This window comes from Hirundo rustica, chromosome 4, assembly GCF_015227805.2.
Source record: "Hirundo rustica isolate bHirRus1 chromosome 4, bHirRus1.pri.v3, whole genome shotgun sequence".
Taxonomy (NCBI): domain Eukaryota; kingdom Metazoa; phylum Chordata; class Aves; order Passeriformes; family Hirundinidae; genus Hirundo; species Hirundo rustica.
In genome coordinates this window covers 56,931,050-56,951,715 of record NC_053453.1, presented here as the reverse complement: position 1 = coordinate 56,951,715, position 20,666 = coordinate 56,931,050, and the positions used below count along the sequence as shown (strand labels likewise).

At 41.2% G+C, this 20,666-nt stretch overlaps 1 protein-coding gene across 2 annotated transcripts in view; it reads left to right on the top strand.

The window, feature by feature from the left end:
* Nucleotides 1–20,666, top strand: part of CHST11 (carbohydrate sulfotransferase 11) — a 159,804-nt gene that overhangs the window by 66,638 nt on the left and 72,500 nt on the right. The window lies entirely within an intron of this gene.

The window sequence follows — 20,666 nt, the reverse complement described above, 5'->3', positions numbered from 1 at the left end:
TCTTCTTGTGACAAGCGGCCTAGGAAAACTACCTGAAATTCATGCTCCTGTTTGCTCCTCCAGCTCAGTTTATTCCCTCCGTGTGGGCTGAATTGGCACATTCAGAAGAAGCATTTCCTGTTGGCAGCTGAGAGGAAGTGCTGCCATTGAGAGAAAATGCCAGCTGACTATTAAACATATTTATTAAAGTTTAACAACTGCCTATTATATATTTATCCATCAATGAATACATTGAGTTTTACTAAATTGCCTATTAGGGAAAGTGACTATCCCAGTAAATCTAACTTGTTAGATTTAACAAGGCAGTAAATGTTTTAAATACTATTTGATTATGAAGAAACTCGCTATATAGTGTGCAAAATGAAGTCTGAGGGATTTAAAGTATTTACATAAAGAATTGACAGCGACCCAATGATATGTGATATCTGTTATGTAGTGCAGTAAAACTCCATTTGCTCGTTAGTGTTGTTTTTGTGAACACAGGCTGACTTTCTAATTCAATTCAAATTGTGGGCCTGGCTGGGAACATAAGTTTGTCATACTATTATGCCTCCCTTTATTGTCCATTATGGGAGTCAGCATTGCATAAATGGAAAGCGCATGCAGAAGCCCTGAAGAGGAACAATCCAGTGCTGCAAAGGAAAACTCTTAGCATTTCCAGGTCAAATTTAAAGACTCTCTGCAGATGTTCAAGAAGAGTAGGTAAGGGCAAAGAGACTGGCTGAGTAATTAGTCTCTCTGGGGTCTGCTGTGTGTCAGTCAAAACCTTTTGCTCTTTAACATTATTAAAGGTCAAGCCATAGGTAAGAAACATCTCCATCCACTGAAGGGCCCTTTTCAAATCTGGAGAACTGAAAAGGTTTTCTGAGCTTCCTGAAGCTGGCAGCTCCTTCCTTTCCGTGTACCCTGACCACTGAACTGCTAGTGAACCACTAGCATCCCTTTCTGAGCTCACCTGTGACCCAGCCAGAAAGTCAATGTTTGAGGAAGTGCAGCAGTTCTGGCAGCTGATTTTGAACTGAAGAGATGAAGTTTTTTTATTCACAAGTGTTTCCATAAACTTGCTGATGCCCATTTTTATGAAACTTTTAAATTTTGTTTCTTTCTTTGTTTTTAGTTGGTGCTTGATTTTTTTTGGAAGGGGCTTTGCATGCTGCCCTCAGTACTAGAGGGACAGACAAATGAGGGTATGCAATCTGGGAAAACAGTAACAGGAAAAGGCAATGAGTAGAGGCTACCAGAGAAAACAACAGACTGGAGATGACACCTAGAATGCTTCATCAGATAGATGAACCATGGTTCATCTTTTTTTTTTTTTTTTTTTTTTTTTCCCATTTGTGCCCAAACAGCTGTCTCACCATTTTTAAAGTGGCAGATTAGAGTCTGGTGTGTATTTTGGCAGGGTGCTTGTTCCTCAAGAGTTCATCTGTACTTGCAAGGGTGGGGGGGATGGAGATTGGATCTCTCGTGTGTCCTTGCTGAAGCAGTTGCTATCAGCCATTTGTAAAGTCAGCTCAGAAGTCAGTATAAAATAAATGTGCAAGAAGACAAGGCCAGGCTGGATGGAGGCTCTAGTGGAAGGTGACCCTGCTCATGACAGTTGGAACAAGATGATCTTTGAGGTTCCTTCCAGCCCAAACCATTCTTTGATTCCACAAAGACGTTTTTGGCCAAAATCTCTCTCTTACTGATCTAGATAACGAAAACAGTTAGATCTTTTAACCTTTGACTATCAGAACCTGTTGGACTCCTTATGCTGTGATGCCGCATTTCTCTCCTGGGTGCCAGTGGCTGTGTGTGCCATCACAGAAACTCTCTGGCACTCAGTTTAGCTGTCTCAGAGCAGCCGCGGAGCTGATTGAGCAGATAATTTGTAGTTCAAAGTAATATGTCTAATTTAAGTGCCAAACTTAGGCTAGAAAGATGCCCTGAAGCTGTGGTTTTGGATTACTTTAAGCTAGGTGTAGCTGTGACTTTTTAAGAGTAGGAGACTAAATTTGAGATGTGTTAAGGGCCCATTCTGCCTTGCATTCTGTGTGTTCCTGGCTATTCCCTGCCTGGGGAGATGAGAGTTTGGCCATCGATTGAAATAGGTGGCAGATAAGGTCAATACTCACTAGGATTTCAGATGCTGTAGTTTAACATGAATCAGGTTTTTCTACTCTGTGTTTAGTATGGAGTTGCACTGCCCTCATAAAACCAGGTGGAGACAGGTTGATTTACACCAGCTGGGAGTTTGACTGCGGTAATTTACTACAGTGACATATAACAGCCTCTCTGATCCTGGCCTGTTGGTTCCTTCTGTGGAGTTACTTGAGTTGTTTGAGGATGCCATCATTTGTCTCTTGAATCTTTTTTTGGCTTGGTGAATGATTGTGAAAATGAAAGAGAAATGAAAGGGAAAAAGACAAGAAGGAAAATAATTTAAAAAAAAAAATAACAGTAAAAAGAAAGGACAGAAAGAGATTGGGCCTCAAGAAAATTCAAATGTAACAATGATCTGAAGGTGACTGAAAGGGTTGTTTGGTGCTTTGTAGGAGCTGAATGTTAGAATTGCAGTCAGATTTTCAGAGGGCTAATCATAATTGTTCATAAGTCGAGTGGAGAAAGAGTGGAAAAATGGGTAGAGATACCCAATGAATTAGGACTTGTCAAGTGTCCATGACAAAGCCCTTATGGTATTTATGCCTTAGCTGGGTGTCTGACCTTCTGATTATTGTAAAAGTAAGAACAATGTCTTTGCTCTTTAGCCTGTGGTAATAAAGCAGAAAATGGGAAGTGCATTTGTCTGTGGACAAAAGATTTCTTCTCCAGGGCTTTCACTGCAAGATTTTTTGTGAGCACTAACATACCACAAGGGAAAGAAAAGTCAATATAACCCAACTGGGTTTACACTGAGTAAGTGGATTTCCAGGCTGTGGTCTCCTCACACATGGCAGGCAATGTGGAACGTGTCTCAGACCCTATTATCTGTAGTTTTGGCTTTCATTTTCAGGTGTAGTACTAAGCTGCAGAGATACCAGTGGCAAATTTTGAGGGCTAAAATGGATTGTTTATTTAATGAGTTTATTAAAAAAGCCACATAATTATAAATGGAAAGAGAAAGAGGAATCAAACGCACGACAAATAGCAAAGGAGAGAATCTAGATGTAACTGAACACAGGAAGGGCCCTGCAGGAATGTGACACAAGCTGGCATTTTATCTTGGGTAGATTTCATGGGGTTTTTTTGCATATGAAACCCCAGGAATTTAAGAATGTGGGTAAACACGTACTTGCAAGACATATTCTTAGAAGACAGTATATACAACTGTGTCTTGTAATTTACATGGCTGTGTACAGCCCCACTTCTCCAAGAATAACAGATAATTGTGGGTCAGCCCATGAGCTGGAGTCACCCAAAGTTCAGAACTGAGTAACATTGCTCACATTTTCATGGTTAACATTGATCTATGTGATACAGTGAATGTGCTACTGAATTACAAGAAGTTTCAAACCAAAACAGACCAAATTTTAGAAGAATGGGAAATAATTGCATCTTTAAGGTTAGATTTTTTGTCTTCTAGTTGTCAAGATTACCATTTAATTCTCATTAAATGCAGGAATTTCTAGTTTGATATTGCCTGACTTTAATTCATGAATCAACCTGACTGTTTTGCTAAAGGTTGTGCTGTTTGCCGTGCTACTTGCCTTTGCAAACATTTCTTTTTATTGAGGAGAGAGATTTCTAGGTGTCTGCTTTTGGTGTAGCTGGAGCCAGGACCAGTGATTTGCTAAAACTGGAGAGTCAGAGCTGTAGACCATGTGCATGTTGCCTTTGTGTTATGCAGTTGTATTGGACTGGTTTGGTGCAGTCATTCCAAAAATGACCCATTTCTTTTATTACTTCTACTTTTTTTCCCCCTCCTCTCCTTCCCACAAAGAGAAGGGAGGTAAGTGAACTGTTGCCTTGCAGACAGTGTTTATATGTCCTCAGTTTCCTCAGGCCACAAATGCTGCTTTTTGGGAGCTGCCCTGTGATTATCTGTGGATTAGACTCCCTGGATAGCACCAGCAAATATCAACCTAGTTCAGCCACATCCCTCACCTGGATTGTAGTTTCCTAACTTCAGTTGATTTTCACTCCCTACAATGACTCTGTGGGCAGCTCTACCCCTTCCTGGAAAGAGTTTTTGTGGTGAGTTTGTGGTCTGAGCACACATCATCCACAGCACTCTGTATCAAAGGTTCCAATGCTTAGGACCTGGTATTTCTGTCCTTGGTGAGCCTGAGGCGCTGAGCGCTGTGCAGTTTGTTTCAGTGTGCTCTGGCTTGTTGTTCTCAGAAGCACAACAACCAAAGAGCAGGTCATTGAGTAGGATGAGAGGTCTGGTTCACCTGGTGGTTTGTCTTCAGCAGCAAGTGGCCAGACTGCAAGAAAGATAACAAACTCATTATACTCTTCCAGAGCACAACCTATGGGTCATGAGCATCTTGAGCCAGACTCATTTTTTTGTATGCTGTATCATGCAAGAAAAGCCTGAGATGACTGACAATTACTATATCAGAAAGGGGTGAAAAAAGGTAGATCTTTAGAGTTACTTGTCAATTGCAGTAAGACAAGAAAACGACACAAGCACTGTACACCAGTGCTGTCCATTATTTTTTTTCTCCAGTTTTCACATAGATACGTTCTGGGTTTCAGATTTCTTCCTTGAGACAGCCATATAGCTGTCCTGGGAAGTGAACTTTCAAATATGAGAAATAGTGCAGTTTATCTAAAGGACCATGTGTTAGAAGTTATTGATGCTTTGCAACCGAGTCATAAATATGTGCGTGTCCTTACTGAGGGCAAGAAGTGGCCCGAAAGTTCTACCTGTACTGAAAACATATGTTGTGTGATTGATGCTGATCTTTCTAGGCAAATCTGTGCAGATGATAACAGCATGGTAAGTATGGCTCATAATCACAGTATTTGATTAATCATAGATTAAAAACTCCTTGATGGGAAAGGTACAGAATGGAGACATAAGGAAGAACAATCGATGTGCAATGCCAAAATTTAGGTAACTACTTCTGTTGGTAAACAACTTCATATGTAATTTGCCTCGTTTGCTGCAGCAAAATGCCTGCTGATGAAAGAGGAGATAATTGATTTACTCCGTGGATGACTTCTTATGCAGAGACATTACTTACTGTCGTGCTTGGAAGTCATAAAACAGCAGCTGGCCTGGGATGAAATATTGCATTAACCTTAGCAGAAAAATTGCACTAGTGAGAATGCTTTGTTATTAATTACTGATTACAAATGATAAGAGCTGGTTTTAGATGCTGAGGAAATGGCTTGGGGAGGGAAAGGTTTCAGGTTTGGTGTGCTTCATAGATCATTCATTGTGACATGATGGATACCTTTGTAAGTCAAGAGGAATTAATCAGACAAGTATGTACAGTAACTATGAGCACTCAAGGCTAGTATTATCCCCAGGACATGCTCATTCAAGTTCCTGCAGTGCATTGGGATGAATTTCTGGGCACCTGTGTTTAATAAAAGATTTGTTACCTACATGAAATGAAAGAAAATACAGTCTCACTCAAAGTAGCTCAGATTTCCCAGATAAAAAAGAAGCAGCACCTCCTTTTCATTTCTGCAGTCCTTGATTTGTATTTTATTATTTTGAGAGCATATGAGTTTTACTATAAAAGATTTCTGGAGGCGTAAAAGTATGAGAGGAAAGGTTTAATAATACAAGAGAGATGGCCAATACCAAAAGGGTTTTATATGGTGGAGGTGAAAGAGGATAGCGTGGCTTTCAAAACTGTCTGTGTGCAATGTATGGGATCTCTGTTAGACAAGCATTTGGACAGCTGGGTGCAGAGAAAACCTGGACTCCAGCGCTGTGACCTGGTGCCATTCAGGGGCTTTTTATGTTTAATTGTCTCCAAATCAGACTTCTGGAGACCTGAACCATGTTGGTTCAGTCAAATGCTTGCTCTGAACTCAGTAATATTCAGGTGGGACACCTCGCCTGCCTCTTTTGCTGCGTGAAATTCTTCCTTTTTCCTCCCCATTTTTAAGTTTTGGCCAGAAAAGCTGGGTAATCATACTTCAGAATGCAGGGGTGTACGGCAAAGGGCAATGGGACAATGTCAGTGTTTGCAAATAGCTGTAATGAGCACAGATTTCTGCCCCTGGTCCCTGCAGAGCAGAGTATCTCCTTTCTGTCTGTGCTCCAAGTATGAGAAACCATTCAAGTGCTCCAGCATCACTAGCTAAGTGGCTATATCCCAGTGTTTTCAACCTAGACCTTGTAAACTGTAGCCTCTCTTGCTTGTTTCTGGTGCTAGTAGTTTTGGAGCAGTTTTATGAATTGTGTGAAGGAAAGCAGCTGTGTTTGCTTAAACATCTGCTTTCTTTTCCCTGTGTTGGGTGGGGTTTTTTTTCATTGAAGATATTTCTTAACTGCAACAGAATTGTTGCCCGCTTCTGACAGGGCCAGATGATCCCTTTAAATCCTGAGAGCTCAGCTGTAACCTCTGTCTCCCCTGAGGAACCATAATGTATCTCAATAGATGTAACTATGAAAATCAGAGAATAGACATACAGTCTGTCTACTGGTACTTGTAATTCTTATTTACTTTAAGGTGGACAGAAGTTGGTAAATTTGCAATTAACTCTGAGAGATTAGATTCCCCAAGTCCCATTTTTTCAGACTTAGCTGTATCTGATGGAGAACCTCAAGTTCTGTAAAATGGCCTGTAATATCCATTGATATTGTATGTAAGGTTGATATGTACTACTCATTCTTTTTTTCACTTCATACAATATAAATTAACCTCAATAATGTAATGAGCTGCATCTCACCAAGGCTTTCTTCAGTAAAAGTACAGTAATAATCCTGTCTGTTTATGCAAAGAAATTCAGAAATGTTTCTCTGTGAGTGCCGCAGACGTAGCGAGGTTAACATACTGCCCTTTGAAAGATGTGGCTGCAAGAGCCAGTGTGCCTTTTGGGATTCCTACACTAAGGAAATTGATGGTACTGTGGGGAGACAGGCTGTAGAGCTTTTGTACAAGTGTGTAAGTCACCAAATGAAGCACAGATTATTTAAGGATGCTTTCTAAGGAAGTTTTCTTCTAGTTGAAATTTGTGGGGAAGTGTAAGGTGGGTCAAGCCAAGTGCTGCAGTCCAATCCCTACTTAGTGCACTAGAGGAGGCGGCTTCCCCTTCGGTGAGTCTGCTCTCCGTGGTTATGGACAGGACTGAGCAGAAAGGTCAGGTGGAAAATACAGAGTTTGTGGATGGCTGAAAGCAGTTGTGAGTTTGGGCTGCGTTCTTCCAGTTGTAGTAGGTGGGAAACACTTGGGTTGGCTTGGAGATGATCTCACGAGGCGGGGGATGTGTGTGGGCGGTGATGGACTGGAGGTGATGCAATTGTGCGTTACAGACTGGGCAGGTCATGTATCCAGGTGACACAGTGCAGAAAGTGTCTTCAGTCTCTCCTGTTCATGCTGTCATGCATTGTCATTAAGCCTCTGTCAGGATGATCTGAGGATATAACAGAATAACAGCCATGGCTCATGTGCTTCTCTGTTGATCTAGTAAAACAAGAAGAAAATTCTGCCTTGCCCTGACAGTCTTGGTTGGTGACATCAAGCCCTTGTGACAGCAGTAATTAACAGTTCACTGAATCCAGAGTACAAACTGGAGGGTCCTGGGCTGCTCCTGTCAGTGTTCAGGGTGGTCTCACAGAACGGGGAGCTGAAGCCCTGCAAATAGAGAACATGTGCCCTATGCATGGGCACCCAGCTGCTGGTTGTTGGAGTTGTCTTTAGATTTGTTTGTTTAATCGTCAGACTGAAAGATTGGTTGTTTTAGTAATCATCACCTGAGCTAGCCACACTTAAACTGCTTTTATTCACTAGTTTTCAGACCTTGCTTCTTACTTATATGGAACAGGTATGGAAAGAAAGGGAAGAAAAAAGTATTTCTACAAGGTAATACCTATATAGCATTTGAACACAACAAAAAAAGCGTTTGTATTGTTGTGTGTCATTTTTCCTCTATAAATAAAAGAGCAGGTATCACACTGAGGCCAGTCAATGAGATCACTGTTGGTTTATTTACCTGTTGCAGTTGTATATTCTAGTGTGGATGGGGTCTTGTATTTGAAGCATCCCTATATTCATGAGACAAGGGCAAAATATTGGGGGGCGAAATGGAAAAAAAAAAAAATTTCCTTCACAGTGATTCTTTTGTGTAGTTGCTTTGGAGGGAGGAATGGCTTTTTATTCCGGGTTTTCCAGCATGCTATCAGTGTAGAAGTTTCTATCAATTTATAACCTTGGGAGAAAAGTGAAACTTGATCTCTTGAAAATTGATGGCAAAACTCCTAAGGTCTGAAGAGGCCAAACTTCTGGTTAAAAGATCTCATCCAGGGGATCAGAAAGGAGCTATATTTGTGAGTACTTTTTATCTGTCTTTTCATCATTCCACACATTCAATTGCACTAGAAAATAATGGGGGTCTTATGTCAAAAAGATTTTCCTCTCTGCCCCCCCAGCAGTGACATAATAAATACTGCCAAACTAAAGAGAGTTGGAAAACTTACAGTGCACTGAAATTCATGTGTATTTCTGGTGTCTGGAAAATCCAGGAAGGAGTGTTCATTTCTTTTCAACCTTAAATCACTTCTGAGCAGTATTCTGAGTGTTGTCCAGCACAGGCCTAAAAGCAAAACATTACGTCCAAGTTTTAGAGGAGCAGTAAAAAATCACAACGTCCCCCCAGCCAGATTACCTGGCTACACAGCAAATTAGCAACCTCTGTAGCTATCAAATTCATGCCTTAATATAAATCTTTTCTCCCTGTAAATGTGGGCTATGTCTTAGATCATTTCAGACAAGCATCTGGGGATTAGTAAGAGGAAGTGAATATTAATTCAATTAAAGGACAGAAGATGAATGTACAAGCTGGCATGGGGAATTGACATCAGGAGCCCAAGTAACAAAGACATCTCTATAGCCATGAGAGGACAGTTTCATCTGTTCAAGTCAGACTTGGCTTTTGCCTTGCATATATTTTACTTATGAAATAGTAGTTGAAAGAGTTGTATTTACTTAGTAATATAGTTAGTGTCACATTTTGTGAACTAAGCTTGGCTGACAATAGATGGATGAAAGATCTGGAGAGCAGATGCATAGTGGTAGCTTTCAGTTCATTTTGATACATTAAATATTCATAAAAAGCTCAGCTGAAGGGGAAAAGAAATATTTAGTTGAACCAGTAAGGAGAAGCTGAAATCACTGGTACTTCTCCAAAAGTGTAACATCTTACCTAGTGTAAATTAAATGAAGGTTCCTATGGGGAAGATGAGATATGCAATATTGGGCACTGGTTTATTTCTGTGAGAGATTGTTGTTCCAGTGACATCTCTCTATAAAGTAATAGGCAAAAGTTCTGAGCACAGGTGAGGCTTTTTCATTCTTTTATTTCCATAACTTTGGACCTAAAAAAGCATGCGCTTTCTTATTCTTAAATGCTATGTATTTACAGGCTAAAAACAAATCCTTTCACACTGCATTTTCCAGGCAGGAGCACACTGTCGCTATGGGAGTAAGCCCTGGGTCTGTAGGCTTTTCTCACCCCTTCTATGATGCTCTCATTTGTGCATGATTTTCTGCTAGTCTGAGCCTTCATCTGAAGAACATGGGCACGCTGCTCAGCTCCCTGCCTGATGCACAGTCAGGAGTCTGCAGAGATTCTTTTGTCTCTGTCCCTGCATACTAGCTCAGGTAGGGCTTGGACTCAGGCAGGAACTCAGGGGTTCTGGGGTGATGCTAAGAACAGATGCAATGTGCATATCCAGATGTGTGGTTGTGTGTATTTGGTAGGAGATGTCACACCATAGACAGCTCTGCACTGGCAGAATGATGGAGGAGCGTGGCGCGCACACCGAGCGCGTCCGGCTCCCGAACGGCCTCGTGGGCCTCAGACGTTCTGTGCATGGTGTCTCACTGTAGTGATAGGAGTGATCCTGCTGCCTTCTCTGCAGCTGCTTTTATCTTCTTTATTTCATGTAAACTTGGGTTAATAAGCTGTTGCTGGATTTGCAGCTGTGTGAAGGGGGGGGTAGGGTTGTCTCCTTGCCAAAGCCTACTTCTCTGTTCTTTCCGTTCCTTCCTGCCATTTCCTCCAGTCCTGAAAAGCCTCCTTCTCAGTCCTTCTCAGACTTCAGCTCTGCTCAGCCTCCATCTCAAATCCCTACTTTTTACGTCTTACAAAAATTACTGTATTTTTTATGTGAATTACTGCGCAGGTTTATGTCCACGGCTTTGTCAGAAAGTGGTGGAGCCACACAGTGAAAGAAGGAGTAGGAGGCACTTGTCCCTCTGAAAATTACACTCTTGTTTATTTGTTTATTTTAGGCAACTAGTGAAAAAACAAACCAAACCAGGTAAAAAAAAATTTCTCTGTTTGCTGGTAAAACTAACATGAAAGTGTGTCACCAAAGTAATGACCGGCCAGGTTTATTAAAATGGAGGGAGCTAGAAAACAAGTAGTGCAAGACCTACGGTTTCACCTCCAACAACCACTGAAGAAGTCATGGGACACCGAGATGTAAATGCATTGAAGGGGTTTGTTTTCAAAAGGGATGTAACAGATCTCTCCCTGATCCTGCTTACGATCCCTGAATCACTCAGCCACTGATCTGTGACAGGAAGGTTGGTGGAATCTTCAAGCATCGCCTTTATGCCTTGCACAGAGTATCATGTGCTGGTCCTCTTCAGAGGAGAGACCCATTTCAATTTTCACTTGGGCTGTTAAGTGAGTTACTGTATAAAATATTGACACAGAAGGAAGAAAACTGCCTTTTTACCCAAGGGTAAATGATCTTGAAACAAAATACCTGGGATAAAAGAATGATTTCTTAGGCAGGCTTAATGAATAATTGATTTTTGCTTCTCATGACATTATTGGTGTAATTAAATCTGTGGCTAAAGAAGTAAGACAGAAGGTATCATCCACTAAGACACTGAATCTCTTTATCCCACCACTGGCAAAGTACTGTCATCTGTTATTAAAGGCTCTCCTGCAGCCATGTGGGTTCAAGATCTCTCTTGTCACCAACAAGTTGTTCTTGTGTAAGTACCAACACGATAAAAATCAGTGTATTCAATCTTGTTATCCACATCCAAAAATAACCTAAATAAGCTTCCTTCCCTACTAAACCTCCTCCTGTCTTTAGAAGCTGTACATTGAAATGATTGTTGCTTTGTGCAGGGTATGTGGATATTGGTGTGTGTTTCCAGTTGACCTGTCACAGAACTATGGGTGGTCACTAACTTGGGTCACTCACCAGGCCCCACCAGATGGTTGCTGTTGTGATTTCTTTTGCTGTATTAAAAGCGTGTTGCAAAATCAGGCCTGAGGAATAAGAACAGGGGATAGGAAAGTAGTCTGAAAGCAACTGGGCTTGGCCAGTGTGTATATCTTTAGAAAACATACTTATATGGGGCTGTGGTTTCTTCACATGGGTTCTGTCTTGGAGAAATGGGGCATGGAGCATAATTTTAGAGGCCAAGCAAGGATAAAACTAAAGATAAGGACTCAGTCTGCAGTTGCAGACAGTGAAAGTGCATTAATTTAGAATTGAGAGTTATGCATTATACTTGTCAGCTACTGTTGCTTTATTTAGCAAAATTAACTCTGAGAAGCAGTTTTTGACTTTCCTCCCAGTAATGTCTCCTGGACACCGCAGTGGTCTCCTGGAATATCTCCCTCCCTTGTGAATACATCCTGTGTTGTACACATCAGCCTCGGATCCCTTAGACAGTGAAGTGCTAGAGTGTGTTTCACTGCAAAGCTACAAGTCCACATGGAATAAGAAATCTAAATACTGTACTTTGTGGTGGGTCAGTGTGTAGTTGATGAGATGGCCTGATGTATTTTGGAAGCCAAGGGTGATCTTTTTGCAGATGTCAGAGCAGCCCATCGTATCACATGTAAGAGGAGTCGCATTCAGTGGCTACCGAAGTCAGCAGAAAGACTCTCCCGTGGCTTAGTTTGCTTTAAGGACAATCCCTTAGTTTCAGAGACTTAGGGAAATGCTCCACTCACATTGTTAGCAGCTCTGATTGTGTTATAAATACTACACTGAGCAGCTGTTCCTGGAGAACTCCCGTCTGTTCAGCGATACTCAGCCCTGCGTACTGCAGCCCGTGTCTCCAGTGAGGCAACCCTGATGCTTTCCTTGAATCACCATCTACATGATGATACAGTAATCAGCACCACATCAGAGTCAGCAGCGGCCTGGCAAGGCATGCTTCTTGTTCCTGCCGTGCTGCAGGATGTTCAGCCAGTGCCTGAGCTGGTTTGCACCATCAGCAGCCATGCTTCCTAACGCTACTTCTGCCATTAGTGCCTTTTGTCATCAGATCGTCGTGTCTCTGATACCTCTGTCACGCCTCTAACAGTTCTGCCTGTTTATCTGTTTCTCAGGGGCGCATTGGTGGTATAATTATTGTCTGCATAGTGTTTTGATCATAAAAAATGACAAGTGTAATTACTGGTTACAAGTTAAATTGTGCATCTACCCAAACTACACAGCTGCCGTGTGATGTACCTCTTAAATTCCTCCCTTACTTGAAGGCAAGCCAAGTATTTGCTCCTTTCTATAATTATCTAAGATGTAACCGTTTGATTTTTTTTATCAAATATCTTTGTCACGGCAGCTTCCACCAATATATACTGCATCTGAAATGTTCATCTGAATGACTTCAGGGAGAACCAGTGTTTGTGTGGAGACCTTTATGGAACCAGGGCAAACTGCTGTCTCGTGCACAAATAGGAACATGAGTGTGTGCATGCCCCAGCTGCTGCTGGAGTCTGTGAATTAGGGATGTGCTCAGTCCTGCCAACAGATTTTGTACCAGTCTTGAAAAGGGATGGTTTTGTATGCCCAGTGCTTCATTATGCATACGAAATATGCATTAGTAAACCTGCGTTTTGATTCCACGAGATGCACTTGCATGACTGGCCATAGATGGCTTTTCTGTACTCCAGCTGCCGAGCTTTGAGCTGAAACAAGTATTTCTCAATGGCAAGAGTAATTGTTTCGGCTCAGAATTAAGTGGCTAATCATTAGGAATTCAATTGGCATGAAATGCACAGCATTAATCATGATGCACTAACGTGTCAATGATGTGGATGTAGGGTGTGTGCTCCACTGAAATTCACTAATTGAAATATCTGGTTTTTATTGAAAAGGATTAATGTGGGCTCTGTTGTTACACAGGACATGGGAGTGTTATGCCTGCAGGGGTTTTAAAGAGACTGCTCTGCTGTTCAGGGCACACATTAGTGAGGGCTGAAACCCTTAGAAAGGTCCTTTTTTTTTTTTTTTTTTTTTTTTTTTTTTTTTTTTTTTTTTTTTTTTTTTTCCCCTTTCTTTCCTGAAATCTGATGTTGAAATTGCCACCAGAGATGTATCTTAAATAAAGCACTGTCCCTACCTTGAGTATCCCTTATGCTCTGAGGAGGGAGTCCCAGCTTGCAGCAGGAGTAGGGGACAGAGGTGCTTGTGCTTTGTGTAGATCTGATCCATTGCCACCTGCCTGACAGCTTTCCCCAGCAGCCTCAGCCCCCAGAGGCAAGGGTCAGCTGTGATCTGTGTCCCAGGAGGCTGCAGAGGGCCTCTGCATCTGAGTCCCAGCAGCGGAGAGCCAGAGTCCTGCACCTGGGGCTGTTTCTGCACATTCTTGCTATTGCCTGTGCTACCCTGAAATATTTTTGATCTCTGTTCTGAAACTACTGAAAATATGATACTGTAACATAACAAGTGTTGATGAATACTAAGCTGAATAACATCTGGCTTATTCTAAATAACTTCAGATAAAATGTTGCTATTTCCTGGTATTGTAGAAAATTCCCTTCTTGCTAACCAGCGGTTACTGTCTGTCTCTGAAACAAAATTATTCCTTGTGTTCATTTTCTTTTCAGCCATGTGAACTCCCGTGTTGAGAATTAAAAAAGTCTGCTATGTTTAGTGCCTGAGGGCACAAATGTAACCTGTTCAAATACCATTCTTCAATTATCCTTTGAATCATCTGCCTTCCAACTCTTCTCAGATTCCATATAATACCCTTCTGACTACCTATCAAAAAAATAGTACATCTGTTCTTTCAGTTCATTTCCCTGAACTGTAATCAAGCACTGTCTGTGCAGTAAAAATGAAAAGGAGTGTCTATCTGGAGCAGCATTCTTCACTTTTATTATTGGAAAATGCATTAATATTCCCTTATCAAACATACCCATTTAACAAATCATTCCATTTCCTTCCATATTCAGCTGTTTTTAAAAGAAAAATGCACAGAAAGCCATTCTTTCCTGATCATAAAGGCCAAGCTTGATTTATTTCTTATTCTTGGAGTTTCGTGAAACCTAAAAATAGATTATGGTAAATAGCCTATCGACCTCTCTTTTATTGAAACATAGCTAAAAGGTTATAGGTCCTTACTAAATCTGCTCTAAGCTGCCATTTATATTAAGGCAGTGTAGCACAGAGTATTAATGGGAATTATATTTAGGCTTAGGCTAAAAACTTGTGTGTCTTAGGTTGAAGTCTGTTTCCAGCCCTGGTTACTGCAATTTGAAAAGTCTGTGATTCATCCAGTATGAAGTATTGGGGAAAGGCACTCAAGCCCTTTGGAAAGTGCTTCCTTTTCTGTCTCAGAGGAAAAGAAATAAAGGAAGCGCCTCAACTATTTGACTTGGAGGCTTTTTTTTTTTTTTTTTTTTTTTTCCCCAGTTGATGTGGAGGCTTTATAGAGTTCCTTGGGCAGGGAAGGACTGCAGCCCAGGTGTCTTAGCGTGCCAAATCCAAATAGCATCATTCTGCATCCTCTCTGCCCACTTTCCACTGGCATAAGGCTTACACCAGGTTCAGGGCAGAGGAGGATTGGCCTGAAGCAGCCACACTTGGGTGCCTTCTTGTAAGTCCTTGTAAGGCAGCAACAATATCCAGATGTGTCTGACTGAGGTTTGCTTTTGGACAGATCCCAGCTGCATCTTTCCAGGCAGGATCTGTCCAGCTGCAGGAAGGGCTGCTCTGTGGTCCAGCTGTCCAAGGTATGAAGAGAAGTGGTGACCACCCACCTTCCCCAGCAGCAAACATGGACTCTCCAGGGCTCCATCCTGACCCTGTGTGTGCTGGCACTCAGGAGCTGCTGCTGTGTTGCACCAAAGACAGCTAAACAGACCCAAGGGACCAGAGGATCTCCTTCAGTGATGGCCAAGCACCATTAAAAAGCTGTGTATCATGCCTCAGGTCTGTTTAGCTCAGGAAGAAGTGGTGCATTTATTGGTTTTAAGATAATTAGAGATAGTCACTTGGTGTTGGTTTTGCCAAAAGACTGAGATACCATGGGTTTTCTGAGATTCCCTAGTGCCTAGGAGGTATGCACTTGAAAATCTCACTTGGAGACTCTAGAAGGCAGTTAAACCATTCATTAACATCAGTCTTGGTGGGCACCCAGCAATGTTAAAGGCTAGACCCAGGATTTAGGGCAAGCAGCAGCACCCGGGGTGGAGAAGGCTTGTACACACCTGAGTTGTTAGACTGGCTGTGAGATGCTTGGTCAGACCAGTGCAGAAGCAGAGCACTCAGCTCCCCTCAATCAGAGCCTATAAATATGTTCAATTAAGGGAAGACAACTGTATGTTTGTGTTCAAGGCAGTATTCAAGTTCATGCAGTGTTTGGCTCCATTACTTATCGGCCTTTGACTGTTCCTGCAAGTGCTGAAATCCCCAGGAAAACATAAGGTCCATTAAGACTTGCTGCTTCCCCAGGCATAGAGATAGCACACAATGTGCAAGCACTAGAATTCCCAAGCTGTTTTTTTTAGTCTTGAAACATCACATGTGTGCTTATTTTGCCTGTAAAAAAAAACTAAAAAACAAACACAAAGCAAAAAAACCCCAATCACACAAAAAGCCAGCAGTTGGGGGAAAAATAAGGTTGTGGTGAAATCAAGAGGATTTTTGAGCACTAGCATCTAGTAAAACTTAAAATCTGTGATTATTCAGTAGCTAAGGAAAATAAAGCTATGGCAGGGAAAAAAAAAAAAAAAAGTCCTGCTGATATGCCCTTTTAGAACAGAGCTAACATCAATAATTCTTGCTCTGTGCATTAAGTTTTAATGTGTAGACAGGCACTCTGTGCATAGCAGGGTGTCTGTGGAGTCATCAGTGAGAGCTAATAAATGCCTGTTATATGAAGAATACATTACAGAGGGAGCCAAGTTAAGTGAATCATTTAGTTACCATTAGTCATTTTTCATTAATATTTTTAACTGTAGTATTATCCACTATGCATTAGGTAGGATAGAGAGGATAATGCCTGTGATGTACTTTATCCTAAGAACAGAGATATGTTCCGAAATTGTGTGTTGTTGGTGGGGATCAGGATGAATGTCTCAGCTGTGATCTCAACGGAGTCTTTTTTTATTTAAGACTACAGAAACTCATATAGGAAAGGAAATAATTTCATCACACGGCTTGGCATTAACAAGCACTGGCCATTTACATTAATGGCAATTAAATTGTAATAACTGTGCTGGAAATGGAAATATCCATAAGCAAGTTTAATACTGGGTATTAAAAATAGCGCTGGAAAGGAATTTCCACAAAAGCCAATGCATTATTCCAATGCGGTGTGTTCTGTTCTGGGATACGCATCTGGTCCTGTGATCCTGTTCAGCTGTGGCCTTTGAAGCACAACCAGACTGGGACCACTGGGGACAGAGGTGGGAGAGAGCAGGGAACTGTCCAGGACCCTGCAGGTCCTGCTCTGGGCAGGACTCCCTTTTCTGACACGTTGTTCACTTGAGGGCTGGATGAAGCTGGGGTCATGGAAGAGCTACAAGAATAAATATGTTGGATCTTACTTATGCTCAAAAATTTTTCCCTAGGATAATGTGCTTCTGCTGCTTTACATTTTTTCCTTTTTTTTTTTTTTTTAATTACTGTCTGTTCTAAACTCACGGATTCTGATTTCTAAATGTAATAATAGCATGGTTGGGCATACATGTGAAGATGTATCCTTCTCAAGATGCCAAGCATTTAACAGATAGAGAAAGAGGTACACACTTGAGGTGTGATATAAAGGCTTGTTAGCATGGATTTAAGATTATCTCAGATTTGCATCATTCTCAAATTTACATCAGTAATGTTCCACTTCTAAAACTACTCTCCAGTAGTCACAGAAGCTCCAAGGAGATAGGGAAAAAATTAAAATAAATTTTAGAAACTCTTACAAATTACTTTGCACAGCTTTTTCTCAACTGTGACAAAATTGAAAGTGAAGTTTGATGGTTCAGTATCTCTGAAAGTTAGAAAGGGATGTTGTAATTATCTTTGGAAGAATGAAACGCTGCCTTTTAAAGCATCAAAAGCTTTGGTCTCTGCTTTTGATGAGTTGTGAAATATCAGCTCCAAAACATTTAATTGTCTTGGAACTAAAATTTGCACATATTCCAACTCAGGCTAATATTATCCAGTGGGGAATGAATTTGCGCTGTGGAGGGAAATATGCACAATTTTTATTTGTGAAGTAAATTATTCTTGCTACTATTAACTATAGTAAGTGTCCCAAATTATTTTATTCCATACATTCCAAAAGTAATTTACTTGTGTGGACATGAATTTTTTATTTTCTGAAGGCTGCAGAACTGTCAGATGTGGATTTAACCATAAATCAGATATGTTACAGTGTCTGTTGCTGTTCCCTTGGGACAGGCACACAGGCAAGTATCCAGCCATCAGTTCCTTGCAGTAATTTTCTGTGACTGAAGTAATGCTATGTCTGGAGGATCAGAACGTGTGTCCACGGCGAGTGGGACTGCAACTGTGATGTTTGTTTCTATGCACCACTGAATGTCTCCTAAATTTTAACACTTTATCTGGTGCAGAACTAACTTTTTTCTTTGCTGCTTCATTTTCGAGTAAGGTTCACGGGGGTGATGCAGAGAACTCCAGTCAGGTACTGTTGTATGAGCACTGTGGCCCTGTGGTGAAAAGCAGTGATTAGGACATGGCTATAAATCTGTAGGGAAGGTAAATTTTAAGAGATTCCGTCAAGCAGTAGCCAATTTGCATATCAGATGAATCTCAGGAAAAGGGATTTGGGCACATAAATGTTCCACCTTTCTGGGCTGTGTCTGTGTGTTCACTGTCAGCACCAATAGCTTCTTTAATGAATAGAAATATTTCACTGTTTCACATTCTCCAGGGCTCAATTTTAGTAAGTGAACTGCTGATTCAGTTCTACCTCACAAAATAACTCAGTTTGGCAATAATTCAAGGTTAAAAATGTGAGCTGTAGCTGCCTGCTCTTTATCAAACAACCAATTACGCAGAACAGTCCATCATTCCATCAAGCAATGTTTAAATTCTTCTAATTGTGTTTTAGAAAGTGATGTCCCGTGGTTTTGCTTTTGTTCTTCAGTGGCTCCCGGTATCCTGGCTGTGGGCAGCCCACTGTAATAGTGTTTGCTCCTGGCCTTTGCAGGCTTTGAGTGGTCAGGGTTGGTGAGGAAATGCTAATGTGATTTTCTTGTTACTGAACCTATCGATCCTTTAACCAGACTGAATCATCTGACTGGGTCTTGATCTGCTTTCTGTGTCCTTTCACTCATTTAGCAGCCACTTGGCACTAAAGGTTTTACCCAGAGTATTGCACAAGGTCCTTTGTATATCACATTTCTACTTCATCTGCGTGTCATTTGTACTCCTCCAGATCCTACATAGAGGGCTGCAGGGATTTACAAAAGATCTAGATTTTTGATTTAGGACGGGGATGGACCACTTTGTCATCAAAAACACATTTAAGATCTGTGCATCTCAAATTTGGAAGCAAGCATATGTCTTTGTTCAGCCCCATGTTTTGGTGGTGCTGATGTTACTAACTGTATTCCTGTAACTGGGCCCACCCTTCACTTGCCACGGATAAGGTAAGAGGGCCAGTGAATTAAATGATGTTTGGATGGGATACTCTGGAGGTGGTGAGAGGAGCCTGTGCTTCCCCTGTGCACTCGTTTTTGAGGCTGTGGTGCAGGACAGAGGTGAAGCTGTGTTTTCTAGGACTGCTGCAAATGCTTCAGGCAGCCAGCACTGTGGAGAATTTCAAAGCGCAATTCTGACATAAAATAGCCGCTGCACAAAAATGTTAAATATGCAAGTCCTGTGCTCTTAGCTGATGCTGGGAAGGGCTGCTTGAGTTTCTCATTTTGAAGCTCCATTTGGGTTCTGAAAACTCGAAAAAAATTTATCTCTTCCTCTTCTTCTGCGCCCCTCCCCCCCACTTCCTTTCCAAAATGTAATGAGGAAAAAAAGGTTCAGTGGCCCAAATAAAATCCACAGGGAGGCTGGTGCAGGCTCTGAAATTTCCAGTTTGGTCTATTTTTGCCGTCGTTGCCAGCGTCTCAGAGGTGGAGTGCAATAGCTTGGCTCAACTCATTGTCTTTGGTGTGCCAGTAATTGCCTGAGTCTGAAATACTCTGAAGAGGATTGTTTTGTGGTGGAAAAGTAGAAATAGGGTGTAAGCTGGGTGTTTTTTATCAGGACTGATTCTGAAGAGTTGTAAACAGTAAAATCCTGCAGGAAGTCAGATGCTGGAGCTTGGGCTGTATTTTTAATCACTTGGCATTGTGTATAAATAAGGAGGTTTGTGAAGCAGTGTGGTGCTGTATTTGCATTAATGCTTTTCAGAACTAAGGCATGTTTCAAAGGAAGAAAATTCTCATTTTTAGCTTCTGTAAAAGCCTCATGGTGGTTTCATTATTTGGGTTGATATACAGTGATCACCATTAAAAAAAATTGAACATTTACTACCAGTTCAAGGCTAATCCTAGAACAACACAGGATTTCCCTGAATTTGGAATATTTAATGCGCCTACCAGTTGAGACACTGTGATCTGATAAGCAGTGATCTCTGTAGATAGCCATATAAATTAATATCTAAGCTCATATGAAAAGCATGTCCTTCATAGATAATTCTGTATCTTTTGATGAAAGCCTTGAAAAATACTGGCAGAATACCATTTCTCTTGCTTGGTTGTTTTTCCTTGTTATTGCAGACATCCTAGGGAACCCAAAATGGAAGTCCTAAAAATTGCATTATGCTGTCAACCCATGTCACAGCAGTACAATAGTTGTTTTATCATTGACATCTGCTTCTGTAAGTAAGGACTTCTAAGCTGTACCCCTACATTTGATCAGTGTGCAGTAAATAATGTATTCTAAATCAGTTTAAAATGGAACAGAGATGAGATTCCTACCTGTTGACATGGGACTAAGAAGAGATTAATAAAACCTAAAAGAAATCTATTATAGCCACTACGATCATAAATAAGGTTCATAGCTCCATCTCCCCCCCAGTGGTAAGGAACCTCTGGTACTTGTGTAATAATTTTCAGTGCAGTAATTTTCAGTCTTTTATAGGATAGAATTACGTTTACCAGGTGTTGTTCCTCCTGTCTGAACTCTCTCTTTTGACCTTTTTTTTGATGAGTTGACTGCTTGTGGGACACCTCTCCTTTTCCACTGTTTAAAAATCCTGTACTCACATTCCCAGGTTAGGAGCCTTGGTGACATGTCACAAGCCGGTTAGGTGCATGCAAGAGAAAAATAT